This window comes from Podarcis filfolensis (genome assembly GCF_964270895.1).
Source record: "Podarcis filfolensis genome assembly, chromosome: 12".
NCBI classification, from domain to species: domain Eukaryota; kingdom Metazoa; phylum Chordata; class Lepidosauria; order Squamata; family Lacertidae; genus Podarcis; species Podarcis filfolensis.
In genome coordinates, this window is record NC_139614.1 from 20,468,322 (window position 1) to 20,487,987 (window position 19,666).

At 40.7% G+C, this 19,666-nt stretch overlaps 1 long non-coding RNA gene across 4 annotated transcripts in view; it reads right to left on the reverse strand.

The window, feature by feature from the left end:
• LOC310745631 overlaps positions 1-19,438 on the reverse strand; it is a 35,080-nt gene extending 15,642 nt beyond the window's left edge. Inside the window, exons 1-4 of one of the 4 annotated variants that reach the window (XR_014540251.1) lie at positions 16,523-19,438; positions 14,395-14,488; positions 12,728-12,880; positions 3,142-3,226 (exon numbers count right to left, since the gene is read on the reverse strand). This is a non-coding gene — a long non-coding RNA (uncharacterized lncRNA). Of the gene's footprint in view, positions 1-3,141; positions 3,227-11,878; positions 12,881-14,394; positions 14,489-16,384 lie in introns of those variants that run through there. The other 3 variants (XR_014540250.1, XR_014540252.1, XR_014540253.1) reach the window with 3 other exon arrangements.
• Positions 19,439-19,666: the final 228 nt, after the last annotated feature.

Below are 19,666 nucleotides of genomic sequence, written 5' to 3' on the forward strand. Positions count from 1 at the left end.
TAAAAGGTACAGAAGGTGCTTTATTTCATTTCATTTTTAAAGCAAAAACCAAAAACCAAGAAAGGTTTCAAGCCACCATAAACTAAGGCTGAAGAGCAGGGCTGGATGCAGCTATGCTATTTGGAAAGGAGCTTAATCCACAAAACAAAAATATAACCATGGCACGATCCATTTTTAACATAGTTAGGTGAGGCCCATCATAATATTTAATGTTACATCCTCTCCATCGTCATATGAACTTTAATTTTACAGGAGTTGACGCAGGGTGGAAAGTCCCCTGGGATTAATCACATTTTAAAAAAATGAAGCTTCATTATATCTTTGTTCTTTGTATCTTGGCTTTTGTTAGCGCATTTTTAATTAGGATCTGGTATCTGCAATAAACAGTAAACATAAAGAGCTTTGCAAAAATGTATTAGACTGTTTGTTTTCACACTCTAATGCATATTTGCACAATTTTACCATGAAAAAAGGAAAACATGCTAAGCTCTTGGGCTCTATCCCAAATGTCCTGGAATAGAATCTGGAAATGACTAAGAATGCAGCCACAGCACATCATATTTCAGCAATTAACCTAAGAAAAGAGGTACATTCTCTAGGACTAGACGCATCTCAGAAGCAAAAGCTGCAGGGGAAAGACAGTTTACCTACCAAATCTATTTCTAGTTTTCCCCTAGGTTTCATCAATGAAGCAAATACTTAAGAAACCCACAAAGCATGGGAACTTTTGTTGACTTACCTACAGAGAAAAAGAATTATTCAATCCTTAGCGTGAAATGTATGTATCTATTTACTAGAAAATATCCAGGAGGAGTCACAAAAATGGCCAAGCAGATTGAAACTTTGCCTAAGGGCTGCTGGCTATCCAGTGCTTTCATATTTTATTTTAAATAAGCTAGGAATGTGTGGGATAAATAAATGTTAGAAAGATCCCACAACAGGACAATAAATATTACAATAGTGTGGACAAATAAACCTGCATAACTTTAAAAAAAAATCATTCTAAGAATTGGGATAGTTTCCATAAGACCATAAGGTGCTGGTTTTTTGTTTTAAAGTCAAATAACTGAAAATGCTCTTTGCCAAAGAAATATATACTTTCATATCAGTGCATTCCTATCAAACAGCACCAGAAAAATCTCAAGGTTTAAAATGTGGCTCTTGTGAACACTTGTTATTGATATGACACCTTGATGCTCTTTGAACGTGACACAAAAATCATAAAGTATATAAGCAATTCTAAGGTGTAAAGTGATTTTTTCCTACAGAGCTAAGCTTTAATGTGTTTCCAAATAAAACACAAGATTAAGTAATTTATTTTGTCATATGATTTATTTATGGGCTGAAACACTGTAAACAACAGATAAAAGATAGAGTCTCAGATGTCAAAGTAAAAGATGAAAATCATTACATTTTATTAGCAGGCAATATATAAAAATGCCAAAATGAACTGTAAAGAGAGGGATAGTGTTATGCTCAGAGGTCCCGCATCTGAGTTGCATTTGTTTTTCCCACCTCCCCTAAAGGGGAATAATAGTCTTGAATTTAATTAAAGTCTATTTTTTTAAGATTGAAGTCATGAAAAAGTTAAAAGACTCAATCACAAAGAAGAATAACTGCAAGGGTCTTGGGGAAATTGAAGTGATGAACTCTCTGATATTTTATTTCCTCTTGACTATTTGGAGGAGGATCAGAAGAGTTGGCTACGAATTGTTAAGGCGAGGGTTTTTAGAAACCTATTAATTTTGCATTAACTTACACCAATGTTGGTTGTAATAATTGCAATATACTTTAGAGGGCGTTATTGGTGAGCTTATTTCCCTTAACCCTTTTAAGTTTTCCCTCTTTGGCTTAATGCTTAGCTGCACCCTATCACTCCTTACCAATTGTACTTTATTATGGTTGTGCTTATTTAGAATAACTTGAAAAAAGCCTAACAAATTAGTCAGGACAAGAGGCTTCCAACTCTGCCCCAATTAACAGACCTAAATTAATAGACTCAGTCCTCCTCTTCAGCCTGCATCTTCCAGTGCCATCTATATTTTGACAGTGTAATAGTCCATAATTCCTTATATGTACCGACCTAAAATAGCACTTAAAGCCTATATAACTTATCCTCATATTTGTGCAAAATACATCCCTTTTCTCAGTTTGTCATGTTGAGTTTCTCATCCAACCTTTGACTTCTTGATTGTGACATCCATCATGTTACTTAAGGGCAAGCCGTTTTCACATGAGATGCGGGTGAAAGAGGGATGCCGCCACCACCACCCAACCGCACATGCATGGATCATTTCTAATTTCAAATCTTACAAGGAATGTGGGTTGCTTGGAGTGGGGTCTCCCACCACAATGCTGCCATTAGTACTAATGGTATGAGCAAATAACATCCCAGAGCTATGCACGCTTACCCAACTTGGGCCAGTTCCCTAGACAAAACAGTTGCTGGCCACTGTATCGCTACAATATACGGGGCACAAAATATTGCTACGATATATGGGGCACCTCCACTGCTGCCTAAAGTAAGGGTGGAGATTCCCCTTTGCTCTCTTTCACCTAAAGTGGTTGGCAATGGTTTCATCTAGCAAACCACCTCTGGCCTCACAGGTACATGCATCAAGAAGCCATACAGTACAGCTATTGCTCAGATAATATACCGCAAACGTTGAATGAGTCATGTTTCATGTTGGTAAATAGATTAGGGTTTCTTAGTACAGCAGTTTCTAGACATTCAATTGTAATGCAATCAGTTGTCTCTTAGTTTGCACTTAATTCATGCAAAAATGCTTTCTCTTATCAGCTTCCAGGTGCTGCTAGCTCCCAAGGTCAAACATTTCAGGTACCCGTTTTTATGACTCAGGTTAAAATACTGGGCATTCGTGTTCGCAAGGGCAACCCGTTGAAATCAATGAGCTGTACTTCGGAATATGAAACATGGCTGGGATTGGGCTGGCAGAGATTAATCTCCATGTTTGAGATTAGGTGGAAAGTAAAAGAACAGAAGTATGCATGGCCATGTAGGTAAATGAGCAAACAGAAAACAAACACATATTGCTCAATTTGAAGCCACAAGACGCTGTAATGGAGATCCCACAAGAAACCTTGATAGTGAAGGTAAAAGCCAGCATCCATCAGTAAAAATGCCCTCCTCTGCACACGTTCCAGCTTGTCGACATCCTTCATAAACTGTGGTGCCCAGAATTGAACACAGTATACCAGCTATGGTCTGACGAAGGGAGAATAGAGCACTATCATTATAACATAAGTAGGGATAGAAGGAAACTCTTATCTTGTCGGTTCCTGAAGAACTGCTTTGGGTGATGAATATGAAGTTAGGTATATGGTGATGCTGATGATGCTGGGTTTGTTGTTGTTGTTTAGTTGTTTAGTCGTGTCCGACTCTTCGTGACCCCATGGACCAGAGCACGCCAGGCACTCCTGTCTTCCACTGCCTCCTGCAGTTTTGTCAAACTCATGTTTGTAGCTTCGAGGACACTGTCCAACCATCTCGTCCTCTGTCGTCCCCTTCTCCTTGTGCCCTCAATCTTTCCCAACACCAGGGTCTTTCCCAGGGAGTCTTAAAGCTGATTAATATTAGCAACAGTGAAATGATCAAATGGGTAAATGGGACTTATGGGAGATGGTAGCCCATAAGTTGTAGAAGTCCCAGTGCTAAAGGTACATCACCTTACACTGGCTTTTGACACTATATATATATATATATATATATATATATATATATATACAGGAATCCATATATATATATATATATATATATATATATATATATATATGGATGCACCTCATTTTTCCAGACCTTTTATCACCCTGGTGTTCATTCTCGGCACACGTTCCAGCTTAAATTTACTTTATCAAATTCCTTAGGGATACCGCATTACTTTAGTCATTGTTTTTTTGATCATCTTTCCAGATTGTGTATATTAGTAAGTTTTCATTAGCTTTCAAGGTACTTTTGCCTCAGCTGAAATAGTATAAGCATGCTCTATATATGGTCTTTTATAGTCTTACATCTTAACACTTTCAAATGAAACTGTCTGAATCTTCTTATGCAGTGTGATTTACAATTTTCTTGATCCAGACTTCAGTGAAAGAGCTGTGTGTTGAATGATGACAAGACTGGGCCCTAAGGCAATGGCTCTGAAAAAGGAAGGGATGGAACCGACAGAATTTTAAAGAATTTTTTTTTCTAGAAACCTGGGCCAAACAGTATTCCACAGCCAGACAACTAGATAACAGAACTAAGGGGAATAAGTTTAGTTCACCGGGATCTATTTGTATGCTTGAAAATAGCTACACCTTTTTATATTACTTTAATACAAAAATAAAGGTAAAGGTACCCCTGCCCGTACGGGCCAGTCATGTCCGACTCTAGGGATGTGCGCCCATCTCACTTAAGAGGCCGGGGGCCAGCGCTGTCCGCAGACACTTCCGGGTCACGTGGCCAGCGTGACAAGCTGCATCTGGCGAGCCAGCGCAGCACACAGAACGCCGTTTACCTTCCCGCTAGTAAGCGGTCCCTATTTATCTACTTGCACCTGGGGGTGCTTTCAAACTGCTAGGTTGGCAGGCGCTGGGACCGAGCAACGGGAGCGCACCCCGCCGCGGGGATTCGAACCGCCGACCATGCGATCGGCAAGTCCTAGGCGCTGAGGCTTTACCCACAACGCCACCCGCGTCCCTAATACAAAAATAAACCTAGTTAATTCCAGTTATTGGTTTAGGTGGGAGGTTTGCGAATTATATTGGAATTCTCTGTTCCTTTTTCAGCCTCCGAGAAGGGACTCATCTGGTAGGGTAGAGCCACAGCAATAGCCTGCTGGCAACAGCATCACTGCCACTTACTCGGAGGTAGACACAGTACGAAAGGAGAAGTTGCATGGGCACACTGGCGGAGACAATTCTGCACAGCCCAGACCTCACTGCCACCTTTCCACACCCAGTAAACATGAGTAATGCCCCTGCTGGAAGGCTGTTGCTATAGCTCTGCACTACCAGGCAAGCTACTCCTGCAACCTCCAAATTTGAGAGGGCCTTCAGTCGTTGGAATCACTGGCGGAGGAATGGGGCAGGGGGAGCGCACCGGCCCCGGAACCATCGGGGAAGGGGGTACCCTCGCGGCGGCCCCCCTGGACACGCATCGCGCACGCCCTGCAGGCAGCACGCAGTGCCCCCAGGACGCACACCACACTCCCGCGGGCAGCGAAGTACGTCCCCAGGATGCATGCCACGCCCCCGGGATGCATGCCATGCCCCTGGGACATGTGTCAGCCACGCCCCAGCCTGCTGTCTGCCCCCGGTGCCAGAGCATGCAGCTTCGCCACTGGTTGGAATGATAAAGGTAAGATTCTGGGTTTTGAGTCATAACAAGATTACTGTTCAGGTTTCCAGTTAAGTCAAGTATTTATGCTCTCTTCTCTTTATTCTCCAATAATGCCACCACATTCATATCATATTGGCTACATAGCATAGCTATGGCATCACTTTTACCTATTACAGTAATCCATGAAGCCATTACTCGTAATTGGCTTCTTTGTTCCATAGCCAGTGATGCTATCCTGCTCACTCTCTAACCCCTTTCAGACTCTCTCCTCATGTACTGTGAGTCTGTACAACCACAATCATACTCCCTGCTCAACACACATCTTTTGTAAGATACCTTATTGACCAAGTACTGTAATCCAAGATAGAAAGAGAAATAGTAATGGGGGTGGAAAATGCAAAGAAGTAGTAGTAGGGGAATCAATGACACTAAACAGACATTTCAGCTAATTTTGAGGTGGGGTGTTGGGGGGCTCTGAAACAAGGGTATTGGAGGCCCTGAAATGGGTGGGTGGGGAGAGGAATGGTTGGGAGGTGGATGCTTTTTTTAAAAAAAGGATAAATGTTTGACTATAAGGTCTGCGGCCCAGTATTATTTCTCTCTCTCTCTCATCAATCACTCACCTTTTACATATGTTGAAGGCGATTTACAGACATACCATAAAACAATCTTCCCTGGTATTCCAAATTAATTACTGGCAGATTATTTGTTCTTATCCTGTTGATTTTAATTAGGCCCTGATTTGCATGGCACTAGCTCAACAGAGCTTAGCTTCAGGTGCAGCAGCCGCTCTTTCAGCGCCACATCACAAAACGCGGCATTGCTACTATGCTAGGATCACAGTCTAATGCATATGCACATAAACATACCATCTCTGTTTAACACAGAAAAATAAAATGAAAAAATAATCATGAAAACATGCAGCAGTTTTTGAAAACATTTGAATATTTATTAAGACATACATTGGAAAGACTGGGAATAGAGCTGTTTCCTTCTGAATTTGATCCTCTGTTTGCCAAATGTTTAAATTATATGTTTTCTTAGTGCTAAGGAAACCAGCTTGGCTTTATCTTCTATTTGAATTTCTCTGTGTTAAATTCATACTCCCCCCCTCCCCACTTTGTGACTGTGTCAGCAGCAATGTGTAAAGCTCTGGAAAAGAAATGGAGCTGTATACTGGAAAACTGCAATGCATTCATCCAGAAGGCATGTTGTATCTGGCGTATACACCACAGCACACCAGAATACCGAGAGCTCCTAGTGTGCTACTTGTGTTGGACTTTCAGTGTTGTGGCTCCTTTAACAGAGGGTTCGTTGCAATTTGACATAAGGTATGCTTCAGAAGCCTAGGGCTTGCCGATCAGAAGGTCGTCGGTTTGAATCCCCGCAATGGGGTGAGCTCCCGTTGCTCTGTCCCAGCTCCTGCCAACCTAGCAGTTCAAAAGCATGTCAGAGTGCAAGTAGATAAATAGGTACCGCTCCAGCGGAAAGGTAAACGGCGTTTCTGTGCACTGCTCTGGTTCTCCAGAAGCGGCTTAGTCATGCTGGCCACATGACCCGGAAGCTGTACGCCGGCTCCCTCAGCCAATAAAGTGAGATGAGCGCCGCAACCCCAGAGTTGGTCACGACTGAACCTAATGGTCAGGGGTCCCTTTACCTTTACCTTATGCTCCAGAAATCTACTCTTTTACATCAGGGGTGGGGAACTGATCTCTCCCTATCCCCACAGGTCACGTTTGACAGGTGGAGTGGGGTGCCTGCCTGTCAATCACCTGATGTTACAATGACACCAGGTGACACATTTTCACCTTGTGTAGCACACAGCATTGTGAAGCCCCAACTATCAGCTGAAGCCTTTGAAGTGCTGCACAGAGCTCTCTGTTTCTTCTCCTGCCTCTTGAGAAAGACTTTCAGGTTTTGTAGTGTTGCACACCAGCCCAGTGTCCAAACAGTGTGAATTTGCAGGGGTTCTAGGTGCTTACACATGGTTTGTGTTTCCTTTTGGAAGGAGGCACAGCAGAGACTGTGGTATATATATATATATATATATATATATATATATATATATATATATATATATATGGTTTATTTACACATATACAACCTGAGCCTACGATGGAGGGGTTCACACCATTAACACCCAGAAAGGGTCTTGTTTCTCCCAAGCTGTTTGGATTCAAAGAGAAATCAAATGTTGCCCTTACTTTCCAGCTTGGTGCTTTTCCTTCTAGCTCACATCAGTACAACTTTTATTACTAAATTTTGGCTTTTCCCTTCTAACTAACCATTTGCCATCTTACACAGAGCCCCTTTCCTTTGTTCCCCTTAATGGTCCATCACCCAGGCGATCACCTCATCAGAAAGCTAGCCTAGTTTATATTTTAACACTTCCTGGATCCAGGGATTAGAAGGGTCTTGGTATACAGCCTACTGCCCAAACTCGTAACGTTATATAAAGGTCACAGGATTCTCCAGCTGTCATAGCCAGAATAAGACATAGAGGAATGTTAGCCTTTTTTAAAGTCTAAAACTATTGCATCCAGTGTCTGGTTATGTCTAGTGATTTCTTAATGACTGTTGCAAAACAGAGAACATATTGAAAACCTAAGGGTATTGTTGTTGCAAGAATCCTTCTGCCCAGACAGAGATATATTATAAGCATAATATCATAGGAGCACTCATCATCCTTGGAAATAGATCTTGAAAGCATATTAAAGCACTATACCCTTCACTCAACAGCAGCAGCATCAGTTTAAATAAAACTAGAAGAAAGCAAGAATGATACTGACTAGGAAAAAATATCACTTAAGATACTCTCACTTCAGTATTATTTCAAACGGAATTTATTATTGCCCCCTATGACACAAGGCAGGCTAACAAAATGGAAATATATTAGCAGCCAAAATAATGGGTTGAATTTTTTTTGGGGGGGTGGATAATGATTAATAGGCCTAAATTGCAGAAATATAATTAATGCATTGGAGGCATGAGTTTGGTTATAACAGGAACAGCTGTATTAAGGAGATGTAGCAGAAAACATCTTATTTTGTTGCATGATATATGTAGGCACTAATCATACATCCTCAATAGCTGTGAGCCAATGTAGATAGTCACAGGAATTGGTTATTTTTGTAGTGAATTTCATATCCTTCAGTTGTATCGCTTAGAACAACTCACTGTAGAGTTGGGGCCATCTGGCTATCTCTATCAACGGTATTCACTAGTGGCCAATTCTCTGAAGAGTGAAAACTCACCACATACATGCACACTGATGTACAGCCAAGAATTTGTGAGGCAATTGTCACAGACACATTTAGACTGCAACCACAACAGGTCCCCCCCCCATTCTACATGTGTTTGTGTGATATAGGTTGCACCAAAACTGATAAAAATGCTCCTTCCACACACAAGTTAAAATGCTGGGAGATTTTTATTTGCTCATATACTAAAGGAATAATAGAGATAATACGATGAGGAGGAAATAAGAGGGGCTTGTAGTGGAGATTCAATGCTCTATTACTTAAGGATAAAGAATTTCTAATAGCCATTAAAATAAAACCCAAGAAGCATATAAATTTTAATTTCGGCTTTGTATCATACCATAATGTATTGGGAGCTTTTATAGTGACTTTCAGAAGCTGGGTTTTTAGGAAATGCCTAGGGCAAGAAAAACCGGAGCTATTAAGAAAGCTAACAATAAAAAAATTAGAACATCAAAATTCCACAGTAAAAAGCTTATGCAGAAGCATTATACATTAAGGTGCTATTGAATAATATTGCTGTTAAAGGAGCCAATTATTTTTATGGAACAAATAAATTTTTCTATGATAATTCGAATAAAACTGGTAAATGGTTAACAGCCTTAATAAAAGGGGAAGAAGAATGTCAACATAACAACAATTTATACAAAATGAGTGGTGATAATGAACAATGAGGACGAGATAAGCAATGGCTCCAAAGGGTACGGTTAGCCTATATAAATCCAACACAGGGGTTACGGAAGGTTTGGGGGCCCAGCAGTCAAACATTAAGAACAGGAATGATTCCAAATTCCTCTTATTCTTCCTCTCCCTGGACTTTGATGTTCTAAAATACCAAATCTTGCTTCTGAAGTGGAATCTATACATTAAGGAATTCTCCATTTTTAACAAATTTGGTACAGAACACTATGTATGAGCAGTTTGCATAACTTTTCATTGTTTCATGTCTCCCTCCCACATACGTCAAGTGAAGAAAACACTTGCACAAAGCAATCCCTATGTGATTGTATGTATGCATCACCATGTTTCTTTAAATGATGCAGTTTTGTGCGCTGATAAAAGACGACCCACATGAAAAGCGGGTTTTATGTCATTGTACATATGGTGGGATTTTAATCAGATGCGCAGGATTCTGCACAAAGAGAATCTAGACTCATAGCCACACAAAAATTGCAGCATTTTATAATGCACATGTGTGCATTGGTAATGCAGAGTGAAGGAAAGATAGAGGTAATCTGATGGAACTGAAAGCTCCAGATTTTGAATTAATTTAGAAATTCCCCTACTTAAGGTGAGAATTCAGGAGGAATGGAATGCAGAGCAGAGTGGACTAGGTAAAAAATATGAAATGAAAGTGAGGGAAGAGATTCCTCTCATCTCTAATTTTTGTGACCTCAAGCAGCTTCTTAGGCATAGGCCCCACTGAAATCAACACCTTCTCCCAAATGCCCTGACCCAAGTATTACATTCTTTTGAGGCCATTGTTTCTTCTCTTAAGGCCCTTCTTTAAGTCCCATTATCTTTGGAAGTGAGGTGGGTGATACCCAGAGATAGGGCCTTCTCAGTGGTGGCACCTTGGGCTCTGGAATGCCCTCTCTTGGATGTTTTTCTGGTGTCAGTCCTTTTTAATGCCCAGTAAAGTAGGGCGTGGGAAGCAGGTGGCGCTGTGGGTTAAACCACAGAGGCTAGGACTTGCCGATCAGAAGATTGGCAGTTCGAATTCCCGCGACGGGGTGAGCTCCCGTTGCTCGGTCCCAGCTCCTGCCAACCTAGCAGTTCGAAAGCACGTCAAAGTGCAAGTAGATGAATAGGTACCACTCCAGCGGGAAGGTAAACGGCGTTTCCGTGTGCTGCTCTGGTTCGCCAGAAACAGCTTAGTCATGCTGGCCACGTGACCTGGAAGCTGTACGCCGGCTCTCTCGGCCAATAAAGCAAGTTGAGCACCGCAACCCCAGAGTTGTCTGCGACCGGACCTAATGGTCAGGGGTCCCTTTACCTTTACCTTTAAAGTAGGTCCTCACTATTAAATTTTGTTGTCTGAGACAAAGAACAAGGTCACTCACTCACTCAGTCTCTCTCAAACATCATTCCACATATAGAATCCAACTTAAATAGCAATTGAATCTTACATCAACTAGTGGTGAGACAATATCATCCACTTTACCTGTGGGCAGCAGCCTAGCTGAGAGGACTCTGATGATAGGTTGCCCTGCAGCATCTGCTACCTGAGACACTTGCCTCATTTTGCCTGATGGTAAGGCCAGTTTGCTGAAAAGTCTTTTTAAAAATACGCCCAGTAGTTTTAGATGATTTTAGAGCCCTGTCCAAGATTTGCTGGCTTCACTGAGGAGGGGATTTCAACACAAAGCAAGCAAAATATGACATTTTAGGGCTGTGTGCTCACCCCTCAGCTTCGCTTCAGAGCCCAGTTCAGAACTTCAGATTGGGCCGTTATTTGATTCAGACCCCAAATCTCAAGCAGTATCTGGAAAACTGAAGTTTCAGCTATCCCATTGACTTGTACAGTATTGGGAAACCAAAATTTCCACAACTCTCTGTTGTTGTTTTTTTACATGGGTGCATGAAAATTGCAGACATAGCAGCCCTCCGAGAGGGGATTAACCCCAACAAATTTCAGGCAGGTAGATCCAAGGGTTCAGGATTGTGATAGGATTTCATAACTGAATTAGAAGCCACAGTTCTGGCGTCTGGTTCCTCTAATTCCCCTCACTAGGGGTAGAAAAACCTCAGTAGTCACTTAGTAAAAGGAGCCTAAATTTATTCCTGTTTATCTGAAAGATATATTAAAAATGTAAAGGCCAGATCAATCACATTAAAGCCAAAAATACTATATAAAGCCTCCAGATGGTATGCTTATTTAATATATGCAAACTTGTGTTCCTAATACTGTCACTCTTATCTTCCTTCACCCTCATACCCTAAATTTACCTATTATGTCTCTTCCTGATCGAGGACCTCCTGCAACTTGTTAAACTCACTGACATCACTGAAACTTTGTGTGGGTTTGAGCCCATCAATGCATATCTTGTTATAATTTTGGAACTGGATTTTAAAAACAACAACTTTGATTTAGTTGTGCACAGCATAACAGAGCAACTATAACCAGGGCTTTCATGCATTCTTAAAATGCAATTAATTACTTTTACCTGAGTCTCAGAGTGGATACATAATATATATATATATATATATATATATATATATATATATATATATATATATATATATATATATATTTTAAAATACCGTATGCCTTTAAATATCTTTGAGGAAAGACCAGAGATCAATGCATGCAAAATGCCTTGTGTTCAGTTCTTTGCATCTCCAGAAAGAACTGGGAGAGACAGTTGCCAGTCAGTGTAGACTAGCCTCCCTGCGTGTTGTGCCCTGCAGACGTATTGGACCACACCTCCTGTAATCCTTGAACATTGGCCATGCTGATGGGAGTTGTAGAAAATACAAAAACATGAAGGTTACAAAAGGTTGGTGTCTACAATACTGAGCTAGATGGACCAATGTAGCTAGTGGACTAACTACAGTATAATATACAAGACTCACAATCACAAAGGTATGAATGGTAGTTCATAGGTTCCAGTAGGAAGTACTAGATGGAGTTAGTAAGCAGCAGTTTTACTGATGATCTGAGGACCGCTTTGTACCATTTCCAAAGAAAATGACACATTTAGGAATTAATAGGGACATTTACATATGTATATGTCTAAGTGCACATGTAAGTGCTGCTGATCCTCTTGGGAATTGGAGCAGCTACAAACACAGTCTATTTTATGCTTATTTGTTTTTCAATTTTTACACCTCATCCCAGCAGAGCTCTTGATGCAGTTTACAACAAAATAATTAAAATCAATAAACCATTCTGGAAATACAAACAGTTGCAACATCAATGCTAAAAGTGTTAAATCACTCAAGAGCAATTGGTTTAACAAGAGAATACAACAATTCTGCGTCCAGCTATAATTAGTCAATGCCCTCTGTAAAAGAGCCATGCTTATCATTTCCCTAAAAACGGGAAGATTATTTTGGTCCAATGGCACCAAAATTTGGGCAATGCTATTGAAGCAGCTCAGAAGTCCACTACCTCTTTCTGTACATTTGCTAGAGTGTTGTGGTGGTACACCTAACAGAGTCTCTTCATAAGCTCTTGAAGCAGCGGTAGCCAATGTAGTCCTTTCTAGATGTTGTTGGACCCCAACTCCCATCAGCTCTGGTTAGGAACATCTGGTGGTCACCACATTGGCAACCCCTGTGTATGGGAAGAGGTGCTTCTTCAGGTAACCTGAGCCCCAACTGTAAAGGGCTTTACAGTTTTAAAGCCCAAAAGCCCAAAATACAGATCATAGCCAATGCAGCTCTTCCAGAATAGGATCCCTCTCTCTCTTGTTACTATTTGAAGGGACCTAACTACAGTATTTTGGACCAACTATACTTTCCCAAGTATATTCAAAGGCAGCGCCACTGAAGAGTGCATTACAGCCAGGTTAAGAGATTTCTGTTAGCTCAGGCTTTAGAGATTTGTTGTATTGTTTATACTGGTTGAATAGTTTTGGTTCATAACTTCTCAGATTTTCTTGTATTGTTTTTATTTTCTTGTTTGTTTATACGTTGCACTGTTATTTGGCATTCTTATGTACGTCACCCTAAAATCTATGTTTGGATCAAGGCTCAGTTTAAAAATTGTATGAATAAAGAAATAAACGCAATAATATAATCTATGGCAGAGAGAGGGAATTTATAACCCTACAGATATTGCTGGCTTACAAATCCTATCTTCCCTGACCATTGACCATGTTGGCTGGAACTGCTAGGAATTCCAAAAACCTCACCCATGATCTAGAGCCTTTCAATGCATGTATTAGAGTAGTGAGGTCTCTGTTGCTCAGAGCAAGTACAATTGCAATTGTAACAGAAAGCACTCCTGGTCACAGCTGCCACTTAGAAGTCAAGTAGCAAAGCCATGCTCACAAGTACTCTCAAGTCACAGGCCTGGCTGGCTTTTTTGAAGGGGTGTGCAATCTCATTTGAAGGAAGCTATATATTCACTTCTTGCTTGAGTGACATTATCCCTTCACTGTTAAGACTTAACATATCTGTATTATCTGGATGAAGCTTCAGTTTATTGGCTTTTATCCAGCCCATTACTGACTCCAGTCAAGAGAGATACCAAATGTGAATCACTGAAATCCAACCCAATTGTGACTTTTCCAAATGATTTCATTGCTGAAAAGGAAATAAGCAACTATCTGACTTTTAGAAGACATCTGACATCCCTGTATAGGGAAGCTTTTAATGTTTGATGTTTTAGTGTGCTTAATGTTTTAATTGTTAGACGCCACCTAGAGTTGCTAGGGCAACCCAGTCAAATGGATGGAGCATGAAATTGTTGTTGTTGTTGTTAATGTGGAATAAATCAGCCTCGAATAACCAACATGCTTAACTCCAATTAGTGCATGAATGGGTTAAGACCATAGAGTAAGCTGTCTTGCCAGGCTGAGCTAGGTCACACCCCCTCACTTTGGGATGGTTAACAAACTCTTTTGTTCTCTTTTTCCACCACGTGAACCCTACCAGTGAGGAGGTCTAAACTGGGTGTTCCAAGCTTAGACCACATGGCCATCTTTGTGTTTCTATACAAATAATTTAGAAATATTTACCAATTTTGGAGCCTAAGTTGAACTGCCTGACTAGTCTTGCTGCTGTATGGAAAAGCACATGAATATGACCTTTGAAGAGATTGTAAGTAAATCATTTTTAACTTACCAAGTGTGGTCTCTTTCTATGCTAAGGGAAGTGGGGAACTTTGGAAACAACTTAGAAGGCGATATTTTTAAAGGTCTGACTCTTGCTGGAATCCCTGGAATGCAAGAGTCATTAGGAAAATGTGATTCAGCCTTTTCTTACAGAATCTCCACCCCAAGTTAACAAAGGAGAATTGATCTAAGATCTGAGTGGGGTTGGGGACTGTAGTTTGAGTCAGACAGAAAAATAAAGTTAGTTAAACGCTGAAGGCATCATGGAGTGCTGGGTGACCCTCCCTTGGGACCTGATGGTGGTCAGGGGGTCTGTGCAAACTAACTTAGCCAAACTAAGGAAGATTTAACCCTTTAAGCTGATGAGTGAAGGATTTGATCCTGATGGCTGCAGGAGTCTGCTTCATCATTGCATTCCCTGCCGTCCCCCGTCCCCCAGTAATGGGCTAGGCGGCTGTGGTTTGGAGGATATTGCCTTGTGAGCTAAGATTTGCCTGCAGACTAGAAATTTCCCACCTGTGATTTAAGTTATTGATACAAATGTTGAAGAGTACCAAACTTTGCAGTGTGCCACTCAAAACTTCCCTCTGACCCACTGATGGTAACTCTTGGGAGTAGTTTTCCAACCAGCTGGTGTTAATATATTTAATTTACTCTGCAGTCACCGAAGCAAATCTGAGACGGTCGTATTATTATTGACATTAAAATATGAGTCTAACAATCCTATTTCTGAACTCTTACAACTGAACATGCAAATGACCAGGAGAGCCAAGAACAGCAGTGCTGATTAGATGTTTCCTGAGGCATTGTCTCTTTCTGTCACTAGATAACAGCCTTGAATACATACAGCAAATATTTTATATAACACAAAATTTATGGTAAAACTTTAATGGAAATTTTCTTTTATTTGGCAAAACCAACCAAGTAGCAATTATGTAGTTAAATAAAAAAAATGTTTATTGATCAGCATGTAATTTACAATAAATGCTGACACAAATTGTTAGAGCTTGCATGTCATTAATTCCTGGCTCCTTCCATCATTGACTCCTTTCAACAACTTATCCAGCATGATCTAATACACCTGACAGATAGAATGAAGAAACAAGCCTATGTCAGCTTTTCCTGATCTAGTCTCCTCCAGATGTTTGGACTCAACTCCTATCAGTCCAGCCATCATGGTTAGAGTTCATAAGTGTTGAGATTTGTGGTCCAAAACATTGGGAGGACACCAAGCTGGGGAAGGCTGGCATATCAGAACATGAGGAGAGCCAATGATCCATTCTGTTCTCTCAGATGTCTGTGGGAAGCTCACAAACACTCTGTCCACGTGGCAGTGAAGGTAGGCTGATGGTATGACCACATTCTAGGTGTCAAAACTATGTGTGGCTCTACACTAGAAATGAAGGTTAAACAAAGAAAACAAAGTGTCAGCAGCCAATTTGACTCAAGGGAGTGGATTAGTTGGTTTCAAATAATGGTAGGCAGGATAATTTCATGTTATGCGTGCTGCAGCGTTGGACTAAAATTCACAGCATCCCCTAACCAGCAATACTAGCAATGGCCACAGAAGTCCAGTGACATCTGGGAGTCCACACTTTCCCCCTCCCTGGGTTATAGTGTTAGACCCCAGGCCAGGGAGGCATAGGTTCAAATCCTCACTGAGTCACAACAACCAAAAATCCAATTTAATCAGAATTAAGTCCCATTGATTTCAAAGAAAGTTATGCCCTATGATGTATTCTTAGGATTGCAGCATTTCCTCCAAATATATCAAGGTGCTAAGCAAGTTTCTCTCCACTACTCCCATTTATCATCACAACAACCCCGTCAGCCTAACCTACCTTGAGTGCATGCATTTTAAAAGTGATAAAAGTGTGAGAGAAGAACTACATATGCTGCCTTGAACTCCTTGGAGGAAAGCTAGGGTACAAGTGGTGTCAGTAACTAAAATTTAACATGTAGTGCTTAAAATGCATGTCTTCCTATGGTTAAACATATACCTGCATCAGATTACTTGTGGCTTCTATGGTTATTGGAGGAAGTTATTGTTCTTGACGTAGCCGTTTTAATCCACATGTAACATTCACATTAATGTAGTCCACTAGAATGCAAAAAACCTTGAGTTGCATAGTTCTTACTGAAATCAAAGATTAACTGTTCACGTAGATTTCACATGTGACTCAGCCTTTGGGTTTATGTTCTGTGTTTCCTACGTGCTGTACACCTAAATTGTAATAAAAAATTCAGTTAAATCTTTACAATATTTTAAAGTGAAGTGGTTGTCTAAAAATAAAAACGAACATATTATAGTTGTATAATATTCCACATAATGTAAAGCCCCAAACAAAAGTATTTTGCTGCTGCTGTTACCAGGTTATGGTGGCAAGCAGTGGAAGTGTAATTGCGGTAACAACAGAGACCTTATTTTCATGAGTAAGAAACATAATGAAATATTGTTGCTTATAGCCAATTTAAGTGGAGCAATCCCATACCAATTAATATGTTTATATTAGGGCATTGGTATGTGTTCTTCTGGAATCCTAAAATGTTCTTCAGGAAATGCTCAATACATCAAGGTAACAATTATTGTAAAGTTAATTTAAAATATGAATAGGCCCTGAATACTTCACACAGTAAAGTTCACCAGTAGCAAAATCTGCACTTAACATTGCAGTGACCCTGTAAATCTTTATAAACAGGAGGTAGCCAGCGAAACCATGTAGCGCCAAAGTCAGCCATTTGTGGCACAGATTCTTTTAAAATGACAATGGGTGACAAACAGTATGGCAATTCCAAGCTGCCTCTGGAATCCTAGATAAATTCTGCCCACAGCAATGTGTTTACTACCTATCTTGTTGACAAAATAATTCCTATTCAGTACGTCTTCAGGATCACTAGCCTGACTGTAAAATCTGAACTTAGGATACATAAGGTCAGCCTTGTTGTTCTATTTTTATGGATCATTTCCAATTAGTATCATTCACTGATTGTGTCCTTGGGGGAATGCAGCTACCAACTGCAAATTAAACCTCTGTCGCTCCTATGCAGTTAAGGCTAGAAGGAGGGAAAAGTAAGCTTTGGTAGAGAGGGGTATACTTTCCATTATTTTGTCACTAATATTTTGAAGAGGGACTACAGCTGCAATCAAGGAAGTTGAAATTAAAAGCTTCAATTTCCAATGCTTGCTTCTGGTTAACGTCATACTAAAAGTGAACAACACTACCCCAATATACCCACTAAAACTAAAGACATAGTTAGTTTTTCTTGTTGGGAAAGGGATGCCATTTGAGCACTACCTCACATAGGCAGACATTCATAGTTCCCAGGTAAGAAAAAGGCAGACCAGCCAAGTTCCAACTGAAGTTGGCAAAACACACAGCTCATTTATTACATTGTGACTGGTTCCACGACTGAAAGCAGCACAAGATACTGCTTTATGTTTGCATTAGGATAGTGATGCCCCTGCCAACGTGTTGAAATGTGGGTATGTTGTAGTGATAGGCAAAACAGCATGGGGAAGCTACTGTTGGAAAAAGAAAGCAAAACAGCCCTGTTGTGGGTCTTTCCGAGTTCAGCCCTTATTCTGAAGATCTTTTATCTGTAAGTATTTTGGACCACACCCACTGAGAATACTGCTGGATCCTAAGGTTTGGGTGTCATTGATAAGGTCACATTCATAAGTTCATTCTTTAACAAAATACGAGTCAACTATAGATGAGGGAGTAGGCTGGTTATGCAGGGCATACCACTAACAAATGAAAATGGTTGGGAGAGTCAAGAGGAACAATTGGCATCTGCAGTTACTACCTCACCCTGCCTTAGTGATAAGGTCGCCTCTGCCTTTAGTACACATGCCAGCAGGATACCTATGCACTAGTTAATTTAATCAATATGATTTTAAGGCCAAACGTTGAACTAGGTTCCACAGAATTAATATTTTCTACAATTATCACCAAGAACATTCCAGCTGTCCAATATTGTACTAAATGATATACCGTGGAATCTGCAAATGAAAGGCTGGGTTATTTCTTTCAGGAAGCAGGCTAAAATTAAAATGTCCCAATACGGAGGAAATCTTGTGCATATTCAGCAGTTGGTAACAACTTTAAATTGTTGTTACCAGAAATAAGCCTAACTTTACTGTGCTTATATTAGAACAGGATGTTTAAACCTGCTGCTGTAAAACACCAGTCAGCAGTCTTGATCAGAAACAGTGGTAGGCTGATCAGAGAAGAGATAATAATTCTTTCTAACAAAATCCTTTACTATGTTGAAGATCAGTGTAAGTAAAAATGGACTGTAGGAAACTATTGCTTTTTGAAGTGAATGCCATGTTTTGCAAACGGTTCTGTAAACAATATTGTCCACCAAAGTCCAGCCTCCTTTCAAAAGATAGAATATCGCCCATACAGGAGGCAGAGAGACAAGTTTACACACAGGACTTTGCACCTGATCCGCTTCCAGAGATGCAGGCTCTTTAAAATCAGCAGTGTCTTCTTGGCAGTGTTATTTTTATAGGAAAAGAGGTGCTGGAGTTTACCAGGAACTTCTCCCTTGTTCTCTTAGAATGACAATGGCGCTCACCTGAAAGGTGCCAGAGCTGAGCTCTGGCTGAAAAAAAAGCTCTGCTTCTCGCTAATAAGTGTATTGAGTCTTCCCTCAAAAAATGAAGCTGATCACAAGCAGAATGCTACCTTATTACTTTGCCTGATGTTTAATATCAATGAGCAGGCAGCCTAATTAAACATGGTAAAAGGGTATGTGTGGACGGCACTGTGGTCTAAACCAGAGCCTAGAGCTTGCCAATCAGAAGGCTGGCGGTTTGAATCCCCGCGATGGGGTGAGCTCCCGTTGTTCGGTCCCAGCTCCTGCCCACCTAGCAGTTCGAAAGCACGTCAAACTGCAAGTAGATAAATAGGTACCGCTCCGGCGGGAAGGTAAACGGCATTTCCGTGCACTGCTCTGGCTTGCCAGAAGCAGCTTAGTCATGCTGGCCACATGACCCAGAAGCTGTCTGTGGACAAACGCCGGCTCCCTCGGCCTACAGAGCGAGATGAGCGCTGCAACCCGAGTCGTCCGTGACTGGATCTAATGGTCAGGAGTACCTTTACCTTTATCTTTTACCCATGGTCTCATTAAACTAGTGGTTTTTGAAGGGTGTGGAGTACCACACTAGTGTGGCAGGAGAGGATGTAGTGGGAAGAATGAAGGACAATCAATGAAACATTTGAATTATTTCAAGGATGTGTAGTATAGTATCAAAATATTTTATTTGCAGAATA